General features: G+C 33.8%; 1 protein-coding gene and 1 long non-coding RNA gene across 3 annotated transcripts in view; one reads left to right on the top strand and one right to left on the bottom strand.

Annotated features, from left to right (window-relative positions):
• The window catches only part of camkmt (calmodulin-lysine N-methyltransferase), a 250,520-nt gene that overhangs the window by 83,389 nt on the left and 146,874 nt on the right, over positions 1-20,257 (bottom strand). The window lies entirely within an intron of this gene.
• LOC147841001 (uncharacterized) lies at positions 6,049-11,323 on the top strand. Its single transcript, XR_015505750.1, has 3 exons — positions 6,049-8,848; positions 8,975-9,121; positions 9,932-11,323. It is a non-coding gene; the product is annotated as an uncharacterized LOC147841001 (long non-coding RNA).

A 20,257-nucleotide genomic window follows, 5' to 3' on the forward strand; every position in this document is an offset into this window, starting at 1 on the left:
ATGTATTATATATATATATATATATATATATATATATATATATATATATATATATATATATATATATATATATATATATATATATATATATATATATATATATATATATATATATATATATATATATATATAATAGTATAGACTATATTTGTAATTGAAATTTATATTTACATACATACACAGTCAAGCCTAAAGTCATTCACACTCCTTGCAAATTTTAACTTGAAGTTACTTTCATTCAACAACAATGTATTTATGTAATTTCATATATTATATATAAATAGTAAATAACTTTATATTAGTATAGATACAGTTGAAGTCAGAATTATTAGCCCCTGTTTATTTCTTTCCCCAATTTCTGTTTAACAAGGAGAAGATTTTGTCAACACATTTCTAAATATAATAGTATTAATAACTAATTTCTAATAACTGATTTATTTTATCTTTGCCATGATAACAGTAAATAATATTTGACTAGATATTTTTCAAGACACTTTTATACAGCTTAAAGTGACATTAAAAGGCTTTTCTAGGTTAATTAGGTTAACTAGGCAGGATAGGGTAATTAGCCAAGTTATTGTATAACCATGGTTTGTTCTGTAAACAATCAAATATATATAGAGCTTAATAGCTAATAATTTTGACCTTAAAATGGTTTAAATAATGTAAAACTGCTTGTTTTCTAGCCGAAATAAAACAAATAGGACTTTCTCCAAAAGAAACAATATAATCGGACATATTGTGAAAATCTCCTTGCTTGGTTAAACATAATTTGGGAAATATTTAAAAAAGAAAAAGAAATTCAAAGGTGTGCTAATAATTCTGACTTTAACTGTATAACTAACTATTCAAAAGCATTATTGTTATTATTAATATTGCAATCAATAACAATATTTTTCTTATTATTTTTCTTTTCATTATTGAAATATCTAGAAAATTATGCAAAAATAACCTCATTGTAATATTTCTTGATTTATGGAATACTGTTGTAGAAATTAAAGAAAATTACTGCAGCATTGAATAATTATTTATTCATTCATTTATATATATATATATATATATATATATATATATATATATATATATATATATATATATATATATATATATATATATATAAATATTTGATTTTTATTTAATGGTTATATTTCTGAATGTAAATATTATCTTCAGTTTTCACTTCAGAAAATCTTACAATATTTCACAAAATATGACCAGAGCTGTGAAAACAAGAAAATACTTACAGTACATACAGTAATTATACTAAAATGTAATAAATAAAAATAAATAGATAAATAACTATACAATACTGCAAATAATACCCTATAAAAAGTGATTCAGTAATTATCATGGTATGAAAATGCTATATCGTCACATGTCTTATAAATAAATAAATACATATGCATATATAAATAACATCATATGCATAAAACATACCAACTATTCAAAGTGAACGTTCACTTATTTAATCATGTATGTGATTACAACACACACTTTATCTCACTTTCCCTGCATAATGCATAAGAGAGAAGCTTTGATGGAGAGACAACACGATCCTGAAAATGAGACTTCAAGAACATACATCATCATTCATCACAGAAAGCTGGAAAACGTTTCATTTCTTGCATTCGACAAGCTCGCGCACGAGGCCACAGCAAGCCTAGCTAGGCAACCTTCACATGATGCAACATAAAGACAGCGTCTCGCTCTCTTTTACACCCTCCGTTCATGAAGAACGTCCCTGCTCGCTACAGTTCACTCCCAATACACACACACACACACACACACACACACACACACACACGCACGCACGCACGCACGCACGCACGCACGCACGCACACACACACACACACACACACACACGCACGCACGCACACACATAAGATTCTGGCTACTTAGGCTTGTAAGCTGTGCACAGAGTGAGTGGGGGTCCAGCGAACGATTATCACAAGAAGCAGGCTGGTGGTCTTATCACCCACTGTCAGCCTCTGCTCCTTCTGCGAGCTCCAGCAAGAGCCATAAAGCTGCTATTGTCTCTCAGACGAACACATACACACAGACACACACACACACACACACACATGCAGCTCAGGAAAATAGTCATTTCAATAAACTTAGGCCCCTGAGCCGTTTGCCTTTGATGGGGAGCTCTTATGTGTTTGGATTTGGGTGTGTGTAACTTTACTTTCGTTTGCAATGCATCTTCACGTATGCAGTTTAAAGTGTTTAAAATAACCAAGAATGAAAACATTGTTTTTGGTGTGTGTGTGGCCCATGAGTCAGTCTGTCAAACATTTTGTACATTTCTAAAAGATTTGAAATACACTGAAAATAAATATTTAAAGATGATTCCTTGGATTTACATTTTTTTTTTAAGTTGAGTGGTTGTAAACAATTTATTTGGGCTGAATTTAAAGAAACAAATTGAGTTGAACATTACTACATTCATTTGTTTGTTTAAATTCAAAACATATAAATTATTTGCAACAATTTTTTCAGAGTATTTTTTGTCAGACAATAAAATGTTTGTGTATTTATTTGTTTATTTATTTATTAATTTATTTATTTATTTATTTATGTTATAATTTACTTACACTCACTGTTTTAAACCTACATGACTTTCTAATTTTGAAGGATACTTTAATTTTATAGGATAGAGCAGCCATTCATTAAATTCCATTATATAAGGAACAGGGAAATTCTGTATCAAAAGATTTCATTTTATGTTCTACAGAAGGAAAAGCCAAACAGATTTGGAACTACATGTTTGGAATAAATGATGACGCATCTTTTTGATTAACAGATTTAATTTTGTCACAATATACATCATTTTTATACAGTTTAAGTCAGAATGAGGTGAGATTTTTTTTCAACACATTTCTAAACATAGTAGTTTAAATAAATCAATTATAAGAAATAAGTTATTTTATCTTTGCCATGATGACAGTACATAATATTTTACTGGATATTTTTCAAGACACTTTTAGCTTAAAGTGACATTTAAAGACTTAACTAGACTAATTAGCTTACCTAGGCAAGATAGAGTAATTAGGCAAGTTATTGTAAAATAATGGTTTGTTTTGTAGACTATTAAAAAATTATATATATAAAGGGGCTTATAATTTTGACCTTAAAATTGTTTTTTAAAAAAATTCAAAACTGCTTTTATTCTTGCCAAAATAAAACAAATAAAAAAGAAGCAATATTATCAGACATACTGTAAAAATTTCCTTTCTCTGTTAAACATAATTTGGGAAATATATATATATAAAAAAAGGAAAAAATTCAAAGGGGGGCTTATAATTCAGACTTCAACTGAACATTTTTTACACTGTAAACCTTGTCCATTGCTATGCTACAATGTAGGTCTTAGAATGAGAACATAATATTGATATAGTTTTACATTTACATGCATATATTATCACAAAACTAAAGATATCAGAGTTGACCGCTTACAGACTAAATGAACAAAGGGTGAAGTGCTAAAAAAATGGATATTAATTTTCCTGAAATTATTTATACCTTATGAGAAATTATACTATTATGGATTTTTTTTTTTTTTTTGCAGTCAAAGCAGAGAGATTACAAGGTTGAGGATCTTGTGGACATAAAGACTTTGTTAAATAAAGTGAATAATGCCATTAATAACTAATAACTAATAACTAATGCTGGGAAAAAAATTTCTCCAAATTATTCGCAACCAAAACAAAAGTTTGTTTTGACATAAATGATTTATGTGTGTGAACTTTGTATATTTATTATGCATCTATGAATATTTTTAAACATATTTAAATTTAAATTATATATATTTGTGCTGTCAATCGATTAGAAAAAATAACTAATTAATCGCACTTAAACAAAATTTATCGTGATTAATCGCATTTAAAAGACTGAAACTTGTAATTTTGGCTATTCGAATGTAAAATGAATGTAAAAGCAAGACAAATACTATTTAAATCCAATATATAATTCATTATAAGAATTTTTTATTAAACTTGTAACACAGATTTCTTCATGTAAACAACATACCCATAATAAACCATCAAGATCCTGGCTTGACAGCCATATTTATTACAGAAATTAAAACACAGGCATGTTATTGCCATTTGAATTTCAAAACAATCAATGCCAATAAAGAAAACCTTGATTTCCATGTTGGATTCTAAGTGGACTGCAAAAAAATGCTAAAATACAAGTATTTCAGATAAGGAAAATGGAAAATTATAACAATAATAATAAAGTATTGAATACAAACAATTGTACTCATTGCAGAGCTAGATTGGGACAAAAAAAAAATGGCCCTGGCATTTTGGGCCAGAGCGGCCCACAACATCAATCAAAATGCTCCCCATCTGTGCATGCCCTTGAATATGTTTACCAACTCCCATTCTATAAAAGCACAAAAGCCATATATAGAAAATAACGAGAGTTGACAAATTTAATTTTTAAAATTTTATTTATTTTTATAATAAAATTATAATCCACACTGGAAATGTGGGTGCCTATGTGTTTGAGGGGGCCTAATAAATAATGAACATACAAACTGCCTGCTGACGCACACAGTTAATGTTGATTAATAAAATAAAGATGAATAATAAAAGCAATGTGTCAGAGACCCTGAAAAAATGTTTAACTCAATAATTAAACATCAAACGTAGCTAAAAAGATTTTACATTGTCAATCAAATGAACTTAATTGAAAAATGCAACACATATTTGTTTGAACAGAACTTCAAAACTAAATGTAAAAAAAGTTGCTTAAGTTGCACACTAGTTTGGTCATGTGTAAATATCATTATAATAACAATATTGTATAAAAATTATTGTCACTATAAGCCTACATCATGCTGACGATCAAAAACACAATGTCATGATATCTCATGCGATTGTCCTCTGACCAAGTGCATCTTAAAATACATGAATGACACTCCTCATAGAGCTTGAGAAGCAGACATTCTTTATAATTTGTAAAATAAAGACTTGCAGGTTAAGGAAACAGCATAGGAGGAAGTTGGTGCGGGCCGTGGTGCAGATTAAAAGTTAAAAAAAAAAAAGTATATTTATATGGACAGATAGGTAACCAGATAGAATAGACAGGAATATATTGATCTGTGCCCCGATGCACGCTGCAGAGTGCAGACGCAAAAGGCAAATGCCTGCGCTCCCACGGACTCGCTCGTAAGAAACAGGCGTGACTCTCGGCTATTTTGACAATTACACACCTAGGTTACACAGAGCCCAACATGGAAGTTTGTGATTGGGTCAGGCCAATGTCAATAAATATAAGAACCAATGGGCTGCAGATTATGTCACATAATGATCCTGACCTAAAGTTGGACAGCCAAATGGGGCAGTGGTCAAGGCAAGCTTTTTCCAGCTGAGACAACTGAGGAAAATAAAGCCATTTTGTCAAGACAACAATTTAAAATTGTAATCCATACCTTTGTAACCACCCGCCTGGATTACTGTAACTCGCTCTACATCGGGATAAGTGGGTCTTCTGTGGTGGCCTGCCTACAGCTAGTGCAAAATGCTGCAACAGGCCTTTTAACAGGAAGTCGTAAGTTTGATCATATCACCCCGATTTTATCCATACTCCACTGGTTCCCTGAACAATATAGAATTCTTTTTACAATTCTTTTATTTTTTTTTCAGATCCTTAAATGGCTCTGCCCCACACTTCATATCTGAACTGCTACACCCCTATATACCGTCACATGTTCAGATCAGCAGATCAGCTGGTTCTTAAGAGTCCCAAAAACAAGACGTAAGCTTAGAGGTGACCGTGCAATTGCGGTAGCTGCCGCCAAGTTATGGAATGCCCTACCTCCTTACATCAGGCAGGTTCCTTCGCTGTCAAATCACACCTCAAAACCTACCTTTTTTCCTTGGCCTTTGTTACCTGATACCTTATGCGTGCCGTTGTTTTACTACTTGAGTTGTATACTATGTGTTACAGTATGTGTGGTTAGTGTTTTAATTTCCATTTTACTGTTTAACACTTTGGTCTGCTTCTCGGTGGTTGTAAAGTGTTTTATAAATAAAGTTGAATAAATGAATGAATGAATGAAGTAACACAAATTGTCGAATGGAACAAAACAATATCAAATCAAACAAACAATCAAGCAAAACAAACTAAAAAATAAATAGAAAATGATGTCATTCTGACCCATTTATTGATCTATGAAATAATTCAATATTAATATATGAAATAACTCCTCAAATTTTAATACGACTGTGAAAGAACAACCTGGGAAACATTATTTCAACTAATTTATAAAAAAAATAAACATGAAATCTACTAAAAGTACTAATATTTTCATCAAAAATGCACTTTTTATTTAGAAAAAAAAAACCATCTGCTAATTTTTTATCGTTAAAGGTTATTTTTCAGGGACACCAATGATGCCATTTTGCAGGATGACCCTGCTAATATTTTTGTTCAGCACATGCAAGAACGGCAGATATACTAAGGATAAGAGAGAGAGAGCGGGTGTGAAAATGTGTGTGTGTGTGTGTGTGTGTGTGTGTGTGTAAGACAGAGTCGATATAATAAGCAGCTTATGACCTGCCTTTCAGGAAGGCCTGTTAAAGCCTGTCTCTCTCAACCTCTCTGCACCATCAGCTTGAGATTAACTCACCCAAGCAAGATTTAATAATGTCTATTGATAAAACGTCAACATATGCCTCTGCCATTAAAAGAAGGCAGCACCTGCTTGCTATTCCACTTGCTGATGAACCAACTGACATTTTGAGAGCCCAGTGTAAGATTTATCACATAAGGATTGTGGCCAGACAGAAAAAAAGAACACAACTTTTGACACTTAGAGGTCATAACAACAACTTCTAGGCTCATGCAGGAGACCCACCTGTGCTGATTAATTCTGCTGTCTGTAATCTCTGAAGTCCCAGCCACCTCTATGACTTATATGACTGAGATTTTAAAAATCCAATAACGTGGGGTTTGAATGATGGGCTAAAATCTTATCGCTTTGCATTTTGAGGTCATAAAAAATAGAACCATACTTGAGTGTAATGGAGGCTGGAAGTTTCTTCATTACTTAAAGGGGTCATTTTCATGTAATATACTGTATATACTGTAAAATCTTTTCTTTTAGAGTTTTTGTCTTGTTTTTAGTCTAAATGTTTAACAACTCTTAAATCAAGATGAATTTTCTATAGTAAAACAGATCATCTTGTTTTCAAAATAATATGTCAAAAATAATCTCGTTTTTTATGAAAACAAGCAAAATAATCTTTTCACTTTGATGAACGTTTATTTTGTTTTACCTCATATGCAGATTTGTTTGATCTGAGGAAAATCTCACTTAATTTTGACATTATTTCTGAAAAAACATCTAGAAAATGTTTCTTCATTTAACCAGTTAAACTCTGCTGCAATTTTGGGATTTCCGCCTGGATTTTGCCTACCCAAATTTAAAAGCTTCCCAAATCCACATGCAGAGATGTAAATTCAAAAATTTGATATCCTTTTAAAGAAAACCCTTTGAATTTTCATAAAACACTATTGAAAGTGTTTAAAATATCTGTATATGTTGTCTGTGTAACAATAAACACCTAAAAAATGAGGCGCTTTTAGTATTTTTTTTTTTTTATAAACTCAAATTTGAAAGTGTACCTTTTAGGTTCTGTGTGGTCTAGCGTGCTGTAATTAATTTGGGTGTTTCCTGCACATGTCTGTAATCATAGGAAAAAAGAAAAATGTTTCTACCATAATCTATGCAAAAGTTATTGTATTACAACTAATGAGAGGTGCTATACAAGCCACAGGGATCGATCATTATTTTCATATTTCACTATTCTTTTGCTTGATCAAACATAATTCACTGTGTTTGGACCACGTCAGACATATAAAAGGATTACTTATGCACATCACCTCAAAACAGAGGAGAAATGGCCCTGAAGCTCACAGCATAAGGTAAGAGATGTTAGCTGTCTGTGCTATCCGGGGTTTCTTATTGATCATAAATGTATTGTTTTCACTTCTACGCCATAAAAACACAGAGATTCATTCGACAACAGTTTGATATGTGAATATAATTTAGTAAAAAGAATTTTAGAACCGTATGAGCACCGGCAAGAGCTTTCATTGTCATATATGAACCATATAAAAAATATGAAAATGAACCAATGTTCAATACCCAGCTCGGGTCTCCAAAATACTATTGTATTTAAGTGTAAATAACTTTTGTACAGTAGAAAAAAAACCAAAGTCTACACTTTCAAATAGAACCACTTACGGGGGTCTGGTGCAATGCTAGCCCTTTAAATCTTAAAGTGGAAGTCGATGACGTCACGGACCTGCAGAGTTTAACTGGTTAAGAATTTTTAAATATTTAGACTAATAACAAGCCAAAAACTCTATGAGCTCTATTTTAATGATCTAGGCGAATAGTCTAAAGAACATGGTGCAAAAGCATTAAGGGTGTGTCCACTTTTGCTATTTTAAGGATGGAAAAATACGCTCTGAGCCTTGGCGCATGGTTTAACAGGGTTGTGCTTATTCTCTTAATTAGTTATGGTGTATTGAGCATAACGTGCATTAAACCAATCACAATCTCATTTCCCATTCTCTTCAAAAGATTCAGTTGCGTCGCGCCATGGCACATTAGCTATTTACATGGCGTATATTGTAAGTGGAAAAACTGAACACTACACTAGCAAGAAAACAGTTAAACAGACCATCTGCAGCACAAGGATAAAGAACAAGCCTCCTCCATTCGGCCTCTTTCTCTTTACTTTACTTTCACTCTTTACTTTCATGGATAAGGAAATGGTGTTGTTCGCACTTCACAGAAGACATCTATTAGCCTACGTATTTAATTTCGTTTATTAAGCATAAAGATTTGTTTCAAAACCATTTCTAAATTCAGTTATAATTTCCAGCAAACTAATAAATGAACACTATAACTAAGGGTGCCCTATTTGGTGATACGTCTCCAAAATCCGACAGGTGGACAAATTTGTATTAAAACAAAAATAAATAAGCATACAATAAATACTACTACCAATAATAATAATAACATTATAAAAATAAAAATAGTCTCCTTGAAATGAAGAAGGCATGCAGGTAGTAGTTTTTGTATTCATTAATTTATTCGTTTTCTTTTTGGCTTAGTCCCTTTATTAATTCGGGGTCGCCACAGCGGAATGAATCGCCAACTTATCCAGCATATTTTTTACGCAGCGGATGACCTTCCAGCTGCAACCCATCTCTGAAAAACCCATTCATTCACACTCATACACTCCGGACAATTTAGCCTATCCAATTCACCTGTACAAAATGTCTTTGGACTGTGAGGGGAAACCGGAGCATCTGGAGGAAACCCACACAAACATTCAAACTCCACACAGAAACGCCAACTGACCCAACCGATGCTCAAACCACCGACCTTCTTGCTGTGAGGCGACAGCACTACCTACTGTGCCACTGCGTCGCCCAGTTTTTATATTTATGTATAAAATAATTTCTTTGTAACATTTAATCCGTTTTTTTTCACAAGTAAACATATTTGGGTATTAAGCAACATGTAAGCATTTGGACTTTCTAGACCAGAACACCCGTAAGTCCACAAAGTGGTGCAAATGGATTTGCTTTTTAAACAATGTGGTGAAAAACATGAAAATTAGGGTTGCACTAATCGAAAAATAGCAACAAATCACGCCAAACACGTCTTGCACTTTTTTTGTGCCGGGTATATGATAGGGCCCTAAGTAAGAAAACAAATGTTATGCAGTTTTTATATTTATTCAAATTGCAAGTTTACAGTTTATGGTTGCTAGATTTTTGTCCAACACAGGCTTGTTTACAATATTTGCTACAGCCTACATTTTTGTGAAATCACAAAAACATAATTCGAAATATGTTTGACCAGTGTTTTCAAAGAAAAATGAATAGTACAAGGCAAAGTGATGCTAACAACTTTCATTCCTTTTCACAATAATGACATTTCTAGTGTGATATTTTTTGATAAAGGATTTTTTTCATGCAGTTTTTGCACTACACCAAATAAAAACCAACAACTACTTAAAATATGTAATCAATAACGTAAATATATTACATTTTCTGTTATTTTGTATGGCATTGTACTTAAAAGAAGCTATTGGGCTATAATCTGGTGAAGCACAGATATACAAAATAAATTAAAGCAATGCAAAATTAAGGTGAACCTAAGTGGTTGCAGAGTAATTTTCTCTTACACTTGGTTGTGAAACAGTTAAGGTCTGTGGTTTGCTATGGGATGTAAATGACAGGGCCTGCCTTCTAATCATGTGCACAAAAAGGACGCGTATCATACAACAAAATCTACCCTAAGTAACATATTTCAGATTTGCAAAAATTTATATAGTGCCCTCTAGTGGATTTGTCACCTGAAAAGACCAACGAATCGTACGGGGGAGGAACAGATTTTACATTTTGCAAACATTTAGGCTAAGGCATGCATTTCCAATGAGCCTAGGCCTTTAAAAGGAATGATAAAATTAGAAAGAGAGTCTCATGTTGTGGAGATGCTGTGTGTTTCCTAGTGTGAACAAAAACACTTTGTTTGGCCCTCTGAAAGTAGAGGCAGATCACACTAGTCATCATCCAACTCCAACAAGTATCAAGCACAGTTATGTCAGACATTTGTTAAAAAATAGTTTTTTTTCTTCACAATTGTGTGATGCATCATTACAAAATGTCAGTTAATGCTGTTATCTAATTTAAATTTCACACCTAAAGCATTATTTTAAAAGTAATTATAATATTATCATTAAGCTGTAAAACTTGACATGATGAACCAATCATGAGCAACATTTAGTAAGCATCTCAAAAGAAAGCAAAACCACCACAAATTAATTATTAATGGAAGTTCAATTGATTTTATGTAGCTCCGCTACTGTATTACTGTATACTGTATTAATAATTTGTCTAAATAATTTTTCCACATGATTACTACATATTTTAAAAAAAGAAGCCTTTCCATATTTCCAATACAAGTTTTACAAGTTTGACTCTAAAAACAAAGCTTTAAATGTGTCATTACGAAACATTTAAGGTTGAAGACGAAGAAAAGAGTGAATTTCCAATATAAGAACAACTTTTCCACATATAGGTATCACATTTTCTATTTTTTAAATAGTTTCAAATGCTGGGTCGATCCCAAAAATGCTCCCAGACTGTGCAATTTGTGAACTTTATTATGTATAATGGATCGAGCTATACTGAGCTGTAACATTTCACACATTCTGGAGACACTAAAGGTGTATTCTATATTGTCAACAGTGGCATGATGTGACCTTTTTAAAGGGATAGTTCACCCAAAAATGAAAATTTGCTGCAAATTTACTCACCCTCAGGCCTTTAAAAATGTTCTGTGGGCTAAAGAAAAAACATTTACAAGAATTATAAGCTGAAACCGTACTTTTTTTAAATCATAGTCTACGGTTTACAGAATTTTTTTAATAAAAAAATATAAATATTAATTTATATATTTAAAAAAATTATATGTTTACGTTAATTTATATATTAATGTAAATGTAACATATTTAAAGTTGTATCTGCTGTATCTGCTTTAGAGCTACATGCACACACATTTCTGGTGAAAGCACTTGAGGTTTCTCAAATAAACTGTTGTACAAATGGCTTAATGACATTCTCATAAGTTAGACATTTTTAAAAATGACATTTGAAGTGGATTGATTCAGCAATTGAACAAATGGTGAGATAACACAGGGGCCGCTAATAAGGGCAGGAGTTTTTCTGCTTTTAGAGGTCTTTTCAATAATGATACGCTGAGATATAATTATGGTGGATTTCTTTCCCTACTCTCAGCAGAAGTACCCCATAAAGATATATACTATTCCTTTAAAACCATTCCTGCTTTTTTATTCAGTGTGCTGAATAGCAAAAAATACAACTTTGCAATTCGTGTGCAGGAAAAAAAAAAAACTGCAAAACTCCCGTAAAAAAAAGAGCATGGTTTAGAATTCAATAGAAAGCACCATACAACAAATTATGACAATGAAACACATTCCCATGGGCTTATATGTATCAATAATAAAACATAATTGTAATTCCATTATTAAATCCTCAGAATAGTTACATAACGTTCGGTCTGTTCACAGTTTAATCTGACAAAGTACATCTAAACATTTTGAAATAAATCTCACGGCATGCTAACCATGTCTATATGTTAAATGTTTTTGCATAACAATACAGAGTAAAGAATATCTTAAATTTAAAAAAAGAAGCATTAAAAAACTACTAATTATCAAGTTGTCATATATTTGTATTTTTAATGCTTCTTTTTTATTTAAGATACTTTACATTAAATATGTAAAATAATTGTGTCTTATTAAAGATTTTATGATGTTTTTATTAAGAAAGATTGCAATATTAAACAAAGTGACAGGTCAATGTATGCACAGATCCTACAAAGAGACCACATCTTATGCAAAAAACAAGTAATAATCGATGTAAAACAGACATAGGCACGTAAAGGTGTACCTTTCTTTGGCCAGAAGTCAAGATGCACTTGAGGAAATGAAGAAGCCATAAGGTGATAGCGGATAAAAGTGCTTCCTAGGGATAATGCAATCACTTCTCACCATCAATTACCAAATGAGACACGGAGCCGTCTCTGCTAACTCCCTTTACTAATCATCAGAGCTTCCTTTTATTTTTATTACCTTGGTATTCATCAAATGTTTCTGTTATTAGCAACACTAAACAAAATTGCAAAATTTTTGACTCCTAATTAATACAATGTACATTCTTATGTTAAAGCCACTACTGTGAAGTATCAAATGCTCTTGTTGCGATTAATTGCAGAAGCTTTTATCATGGTATACTGTATTAGAATTCTTGTATTGACCTGAAATGCAAAACAAGTTCACATTAACAGGCAAAATAAGCAAAAATACTTTTAATTTAAGTGCTTTATTGTATGTACATACATGTTGAAAGTAAACAAATCATTCAACGAAATATGTGCGCCCATAAAAAAAGGAGACGTGTTGAGGTGCATTGCTGGCGCGTTGCTATTTTAAGAAACTATAACAGATTTTCCAATAGACCAGAACAAAGCCGGTCTATTGTCCAGCGCAGAGCGCGTTAGTTGTGCGCTTTGCTTTCACCTTGCTTAATACAGACAGGATGTAGAGCAGTACACAAATATCTTTACATATAAAAAAGAATTAAAATATTAAGGATATATATAGGATATTATAAGGAGATAATAATAATAAGGAGATAATATATATATATAGCATATAAATATAAAGGATTAAAATATTACAAAACATATAATTTTTTAGCCTACATAAATATAAAAACCATACTTTCATGCCTTCATCTTGAGAGGCTTTTTCAGTTTATTCATAACAATTTGCTTTTGTATAATGTTATTATTATTAGCAGTATTATTTATTATATCCATATTTATATTTGTTTGATTAAAAACAAGCTTAGATTTGTCCACCTGTCAGGTTTTAGACCATATGGGGCACAGCATGTGTATTTGGATATAACTCAGTGTTTTGAACACACTTCGTTATTATTGTTCATTTATTTGTTTGCTGGAAATTAGAACTGAATTTAGAAATAGTTTTGAAACAAATCTTTGCACTTAACAAACAAAATTAGTTATTTATAGGCTAATGGATGTCTGTGCATACAACACGTTTCCTTATCTACGAGAGTGAAAGTGAAAGTAAATAATGAGGAGGCTCATCTGTCATTCTCGCGCTGTAGATGCTCTGTTTAACTGTTTTCTTGCTAGTGAAATTCTCAGTTTTTATCACTTACGAAGTCCGTCATGTAAATAGCAAATGCGCTATGGCGTGACGTAACTGACTCTTAAAGGGAATGGGAGATGAGACTCTGATTGGTTTATTCTTAAAACACACTTATAACCCATTAAGAAAATAAGCTCAACCCTTTTAGATCATGTGCCACGGCGGAAAGTGGATTTTTCCCTCCTTAAATTAGCAAAAGTGTATTCTGACACGCCCTTAGTGCGTTTGGGCCCTTTACACTTTGCTCATGGATCATCAAAATAGAGCCCGTAGTTTTTATCGTGATTTCAGTTGACACCAAGTGGATGAACTAGGTATTGCAGCCCTGGTTCAAAACACATGCAAGCGCAGGTTGCCAGATTGACAACACCACCAAAGGCTGATTTAAATTGTGTTCTAAATAAAATCGATAGGAGGAATATTTCCCATATTAAAAGGAGTTTTTGTCCTAACCAACACCTGAAATTTATATTTTAAAAACAAATTTCTTTCAGCTGAACAAAAGAAAACTGACAATGATCACCTCAGGTACACCTCATGTGCTTTATTCAGTGTTAAATGCTAATAATGTGAGTTTAAATGCTTTTTCATATGCCTTGTATTGCCATACTACTGAAAGCAGCAGCAGATAGTTCACCTCAAATCTTGAAAATAAAATAAACCGTTTAAATTTAACTTTAGAGCTGTGCCTCTGTGTAAACCAACACATATCAGTGATTCAGCATCTACATTTAATAATGTTAAAGAGGTTTAATACGTTTCAATTAGATTGTAAACCTTACAATGTTTTTGGAGTGCAGTAAGTGCACTATTCTGTGCTTCTGAATGGCTGAATTTAAATTTCTTTGTGTTTTGTGTTTTGTTAAAATGTAACCTGCTTACCTAATTTTATTATTTGCTAATTAATAAACACCTTGTGTGGAACTCTGCGTCTCATTTAGGAGTCTGCTACAGTCACAAACGCATGCTTTCAGAGCCTTCATGACTGACAAATCACATCAAGGTAACCCAGGCAGCTGACATGTAATTGGCTAAACTGGCATTGGGCGAGTTAAATGACCACAACAAAAACAGCGTTCTGGCACGTAACCCACATTTTCAAAGCAGAATATCTGACTTCAGCATTGTTTTTCAGATAAACAAGAATGTGCACTTAGCATGTTTCCTAAATATCTGCAAAAATATTATGGTATTTTTATACTTTAGAAGAGTCAAAAACCTACATACAGCACCTTAAGTTAACTGCTGTCATTTGAGCCTCATTGAACAATGTTAACATATAATATTAGAACACTGTCAAATATTAGTCACAGAATAATCACAGTCATAAACAGTCCCAGGATTTTTAATTAAAATTTCAGCCAGATTAACATCTGAAAATGTTAATGATTAGACTATTAAGCTAATTAACCAATTGAATCTGCAAGCATTTTGTAGTGATGTTAAGACATTTGATGTCACATTTAAACACTGCAAATACAATATGAATATTTTAAGAAGCACTCTACAGAAAAAATAACAAATATTTATTCACTGTATGCAAACACAAGCAAAATTCCGTGTGTTCATTATTACAGTATATTTAATTATAAGTATCAACTTACAGTGTCTAGCCCGAACGTGCTGTTAAAGAAACAAGTGTTTTAAACGTGTTTAAAAATGTGCACAATTTTGCTTCTAGCTTCTAGAAGCGCAGGAATCTGCTGTGGTTCTCCTTCAAGCAGCCTGTGTAGGTGAACTCTTAACCTTGTGAACCCTGTAAAAGTGCAGCGCCTGGCTAATCCTGGTGGAAATGCCAGACACTAATCATATGAGCCGGGATGAGACGCACAGATGCCGTCCGGCTCTTACTTACACACTGTAGTAACTTGTTCGCATGTACTGTACACTGTACGTAGAGACCCTCAACGTCATGGGCTTACATAAATAGGCGCAATTCACAGAACAAATAACCAGCTTACCACACCACTTTATCATGCTGAGGTCAAAGAGTAACGTGCCACACAGCTATACACTACATAAAAAGCTATAAAAAGTATTAATATATACTTTTATCCTCTTTTGTAAGTCGCTTTGGATAAAAGCGTCAGCTAAACGGCATGTGCAAATGTAAGGGATGTAGTTTGTCTCATGCAAACTGCAGCACACACACAAAAAAACAAGTAATTGTACTTTTCTAGTTATTTTCAGACACACACACACACACACATATGTATGTATGTATGTATATATGTGTGTATATGTACACTCACCGACCACTTAATAGGATACACCTGTCCAATTGCTCATTAACTTCTAATCAGCCAATCACATGGCAGCAACTCAATGCATTTCGGCATGTAGACATGGTCAGGACGATATGCTGCAAGTCAAACCAAGCATCAGAATGGGGAAAAATGGTGATTTCAGTGACTTTGAAGGTGGCATGGTTGTTGGTGCCAGATGGGCTGGTCTGAGCATTTCAGAAATTGCTGATGTACTTGGATTTTCACGTACAACAATCTCTAGGGTTTACAGAGAATGTTCGTTACAACCGAGGTATGCAGACGAGCATCTCTGAATGCACAACACCTCCCACCTTGTGGCGGATGGGCTACAGCAGCAGAAGATCACACCGCGTGCCATTCCAGTCAAATAGGAATAGGAAACTGAGGCTACAATTCGCACAGGCTCACCAAAATTGCACAATAGAAGATTGGAAAAACATTGCCTCATCTGATGGGTCTCCATTTCTGCTGCAACATTCGGATGGTTGTGTCAGAATTTGGAATTAACAACATAAAAGTGTGAATCCATCCTGCCTTGTATCAACAGATCAAGCGGGTGGTGGTTGTGTAATGGTGTGGGGAATATTTTCTTGGCACACTTTGGGCCCATTAGTAGCACTTTAGCATTGTGTCAATGCCACAGCCTACCTGAGAATTGCTGCTGACCATGTCTATCCCATTCTGACCCCAGTGTACCCAACTTCTGATGTCAGCAGGATAACGCATCACGTAATAAGGTGTGAATCATCTCAGAACGGTTTCTTGAACATGACAATGAGTTCACTGTACTCAAGTGTCCTCCACAGTCACCAGATCTCCGTCCAATAGAGCGCCTTTGGGATGTGATGGCACGAGAGATTCGCATCATGGATGTGCAGCCGACAAATCTGCCTCAACTGCATGATGATTTCCAGTATCTAGCTGAATCTGTGCCACATGGATATAGGCAGTTCTGAAGGCTAGAGAGGGTCCAACCCGGTATTAGTAAGCTGTAACTGTTTTCTTTTCGGCTTAGTCCCTTTGTTAATCTGGGGTCGCCACAGCGGAATGAACCGCCAACTTATCCAGCATATGTTTTTACGCAGTGGATGTCCTTCCAGCCGCAACCCATCACTGGGAAACATCCATACACACTGATTCACACACACACACACACACACACACACACACACACACACACACACACACACACTACGGTCAATTTTGTTATACCCAATTTACTTGTACCACATGTCCCACGCAAACATAGGGAGAACATGCAAACTCCACACAGAAATACCAACTGAACTAACGACCTTCTTGCTGCGAACGTGCTACCCACTGTGTCACCGCATCACCACACACACCCTATTTGTGTACAATATAGTGTTAGAAAATAATAAAAGTGTTGATAAGTCACTTTGTTTTGATAAAAATGTTTTTTAAATGTTTAAATAATCATGTTCCAATGCTGTTTTCTGATCTAATCAGTAGGCATTAAAAAAAAACTCTCAGTCACACGAGCAACAATAATAATAATAATAATTCCTTACATTTATATAGCGCTTTTCTGGGCACTCAAAGCGCTTTACACACAATGGGGGGAATCTCCTCATCCACCACCAGTGTGCAGCATCCACCTGGATGACGCGACGGCAGCCATTTTGCACCAGACCGCACACCACACACCAGCTGATTGGTGGAGAGGAGACAGCGATGAAGCCAATTGGAATATGGGGATGGTTAGGAGGCCATGATGGACAAAGGCCAGTGGGCAGATTTGGCCTGGATGTCGGGGTTAAACCCCTACTCTTTTCGAAGGACATCCTGGGATTTTTAACGACCACAGAGAGTCGGGACCTCGGTTTAACGTCTCATCCGAAAGACGGCGCTCACTGAGCAGTATAGCATCCCCGTCACTATACTGGGGCATTAGGACCCACACAGACCGCAGGTTGGGTGCCCCCTGCTGGCCTCACTAACACCACTTCCGGCAGCAACCTAGCTTTCCCATGTGGTCTCCCATCCAGGTACTGACCAGGCGCAGCCCTGCTTAGCTTCAGTGGGCGACAATGTGAGAGTTGCAGAGAGCTAGCTGCCGGCAACTGCTAATGGTGACTGTCTAGTGCCAAAGTGTAAGACCTCATTTGGTCAATCTGTTTCTATATTTTTAGTAGTGTTCTTAAAAAGGGGTTAAAAACAAAACAGCAGTGTTTGCACATATAGTTAACTATTAGTTTGTTTGATCATGTCGCCTATGCTTTTGCTTCAGTAATTTATGTAAAAAATTATAATGTTTTGTAAATGTATTGATTATATTTTCATTGTATCAATCCTCCTCTGGACAGGTCTTGAGAATTAGCAAGTCTGCTAAAACACTTAAACAAATGCATTTGGTTGTCCAGTGTAATTGTGATGTCATGTCAAACAAACAAACAAACTAACTAACTAACTAACTAACTAACTAACTAACTAACTAACTAACTAACTAACTAACTAACTAACTAACTAACTAACTAACTAACTAACTAACTAACTAACTAAATAACTAACTAACTAACTAAATAAATAAATAAATAAAAATTACAGTTGAGAGTTAATTTTCTAACATCAAAATTGTCAAGCAGGTCAGTGTCCTGTAATCCAAATCAAATCCATAAATGATGAGTAAATACCTGTGAATCATAATTTATGGCCAACAGTAAATTACAGAAATTTCTTGTATTTTGACTAAAAAATATAAAAATATAAAAGTAATGCATCATGAACTTAAAAATCTAAGATGCATAAACTAAAAAGGAAAGTTTTAAGGTCAATAAATAAAACATAATTTTAATTCCATTATTAATTCCTGCGAATATATTACATAACTTAATTGTGCATTCTCTCCTCCATTTCAGATCCTGAGCTTTCTCCAGATGATCTCCACATTACCGCCGGCCTCTGATAATTCCTAAGCCTCCTCCATTTCAGATCCGATACCGGATAAGAGCGCATTTCGGCATGATCAACTGCAATCTGTTCCCTCACACCGCTACTTTACTCCAACTCGGGATTACTGCACACACTCACTCTTACACGTACAAAGTCATGCTTGTGGTGTCCTAAAGAGGATGAGGAAAGGCGGATGGTGAAATCCTGTCTGCAACCCTGACTAGAGCTTTAAGAAGAATTCAACAGAATAGATTACATAAACTTCTAAGGCATAAGACGTTTAATATTGTCATAATATTATTATTCTCATTCTTACAAGTACCACTACATTTAAATGATTTATCCAAAAACTATAACATGCACTCAAAATGGCAGCACAGATAGGTACTTGATGATTATTCAATTTTGCTTTTTATGTGTCATGCTAGCACACTTTTGCAGTAAGTATGGTTGCGAAAGTAATTGTTCCTCTTATAATTTAAAAATATATTTATATTTTTAAAAAAGGCTTAGATGTATCGCAGAAGTGAGGTGAATCACAACAAATCACATCAAATTATTTGAAGCTAAAAACGTTTTTGAACATCTGACTAAAAAATACAAAGGTAGCCACATCACAGCATACTTAATAGCTTCAATGAGGGGGAAAAAAATCACAATACCATAAATACCACATGGGATCATTAATACACATGCCCCAGGTTGTGTTTGATTGGACCCAAAATGTTCTAATGAGATTACAACAATGATAGTTTTTAAACTTATTTTTAAATTAATTTTAGGTTGGTATTATACTCGCTATGTATGCGGGACTCTTATTTTGAAAATAAAACCAGAATTATAGAGCTCTCAGCTAATACAACTAAACATGGAGTATCTCAGCTCATCATAACTGCTCATCAAAATCTAAATTCAGGAAATTATAATTTTCAGAGCTCCCCCATGTGGCATAAAGGCTGTTTAACATGATGTTTTGTTACAGTAGTTTAACGTGTATTTCGTTAAATGTGTTGCATTTGTTTGTAATGAGGCAACAAACACATGTATGTTTATGCTTCAAGTCAATTTTCAGCTCCTTTTCTGGAGTGAAAAAGTCACAAATAAACATAAAATAAAATAATCTCTTTATGAACTACATACTACAAAAAAAGAATTGTTGCTGCTTGTTCAAACTACTTATTAAAAATGAGTTGAAATAACACAATTCGTACGTTTTCTTAATTTTTCTTATGTTCACTCCAATAAATATGTACAAACGATTAAGATAGTTTAGCTGA

The sequence above is a fragment of the Danio rerio genome, chromosome 13 (genome assembly GCF_052040795.2).
Source record: "Danio rerio strain M-AB ecotype USA chromosome 13, GRCz13ab, whole genome shotgun sequence".
Classification (NCBI taxonomy): Eukaryota; Metazoa; Chordata; class Actinopteri; order Cypriniformes; family Danionidae; genus Danio; species Danio rerio.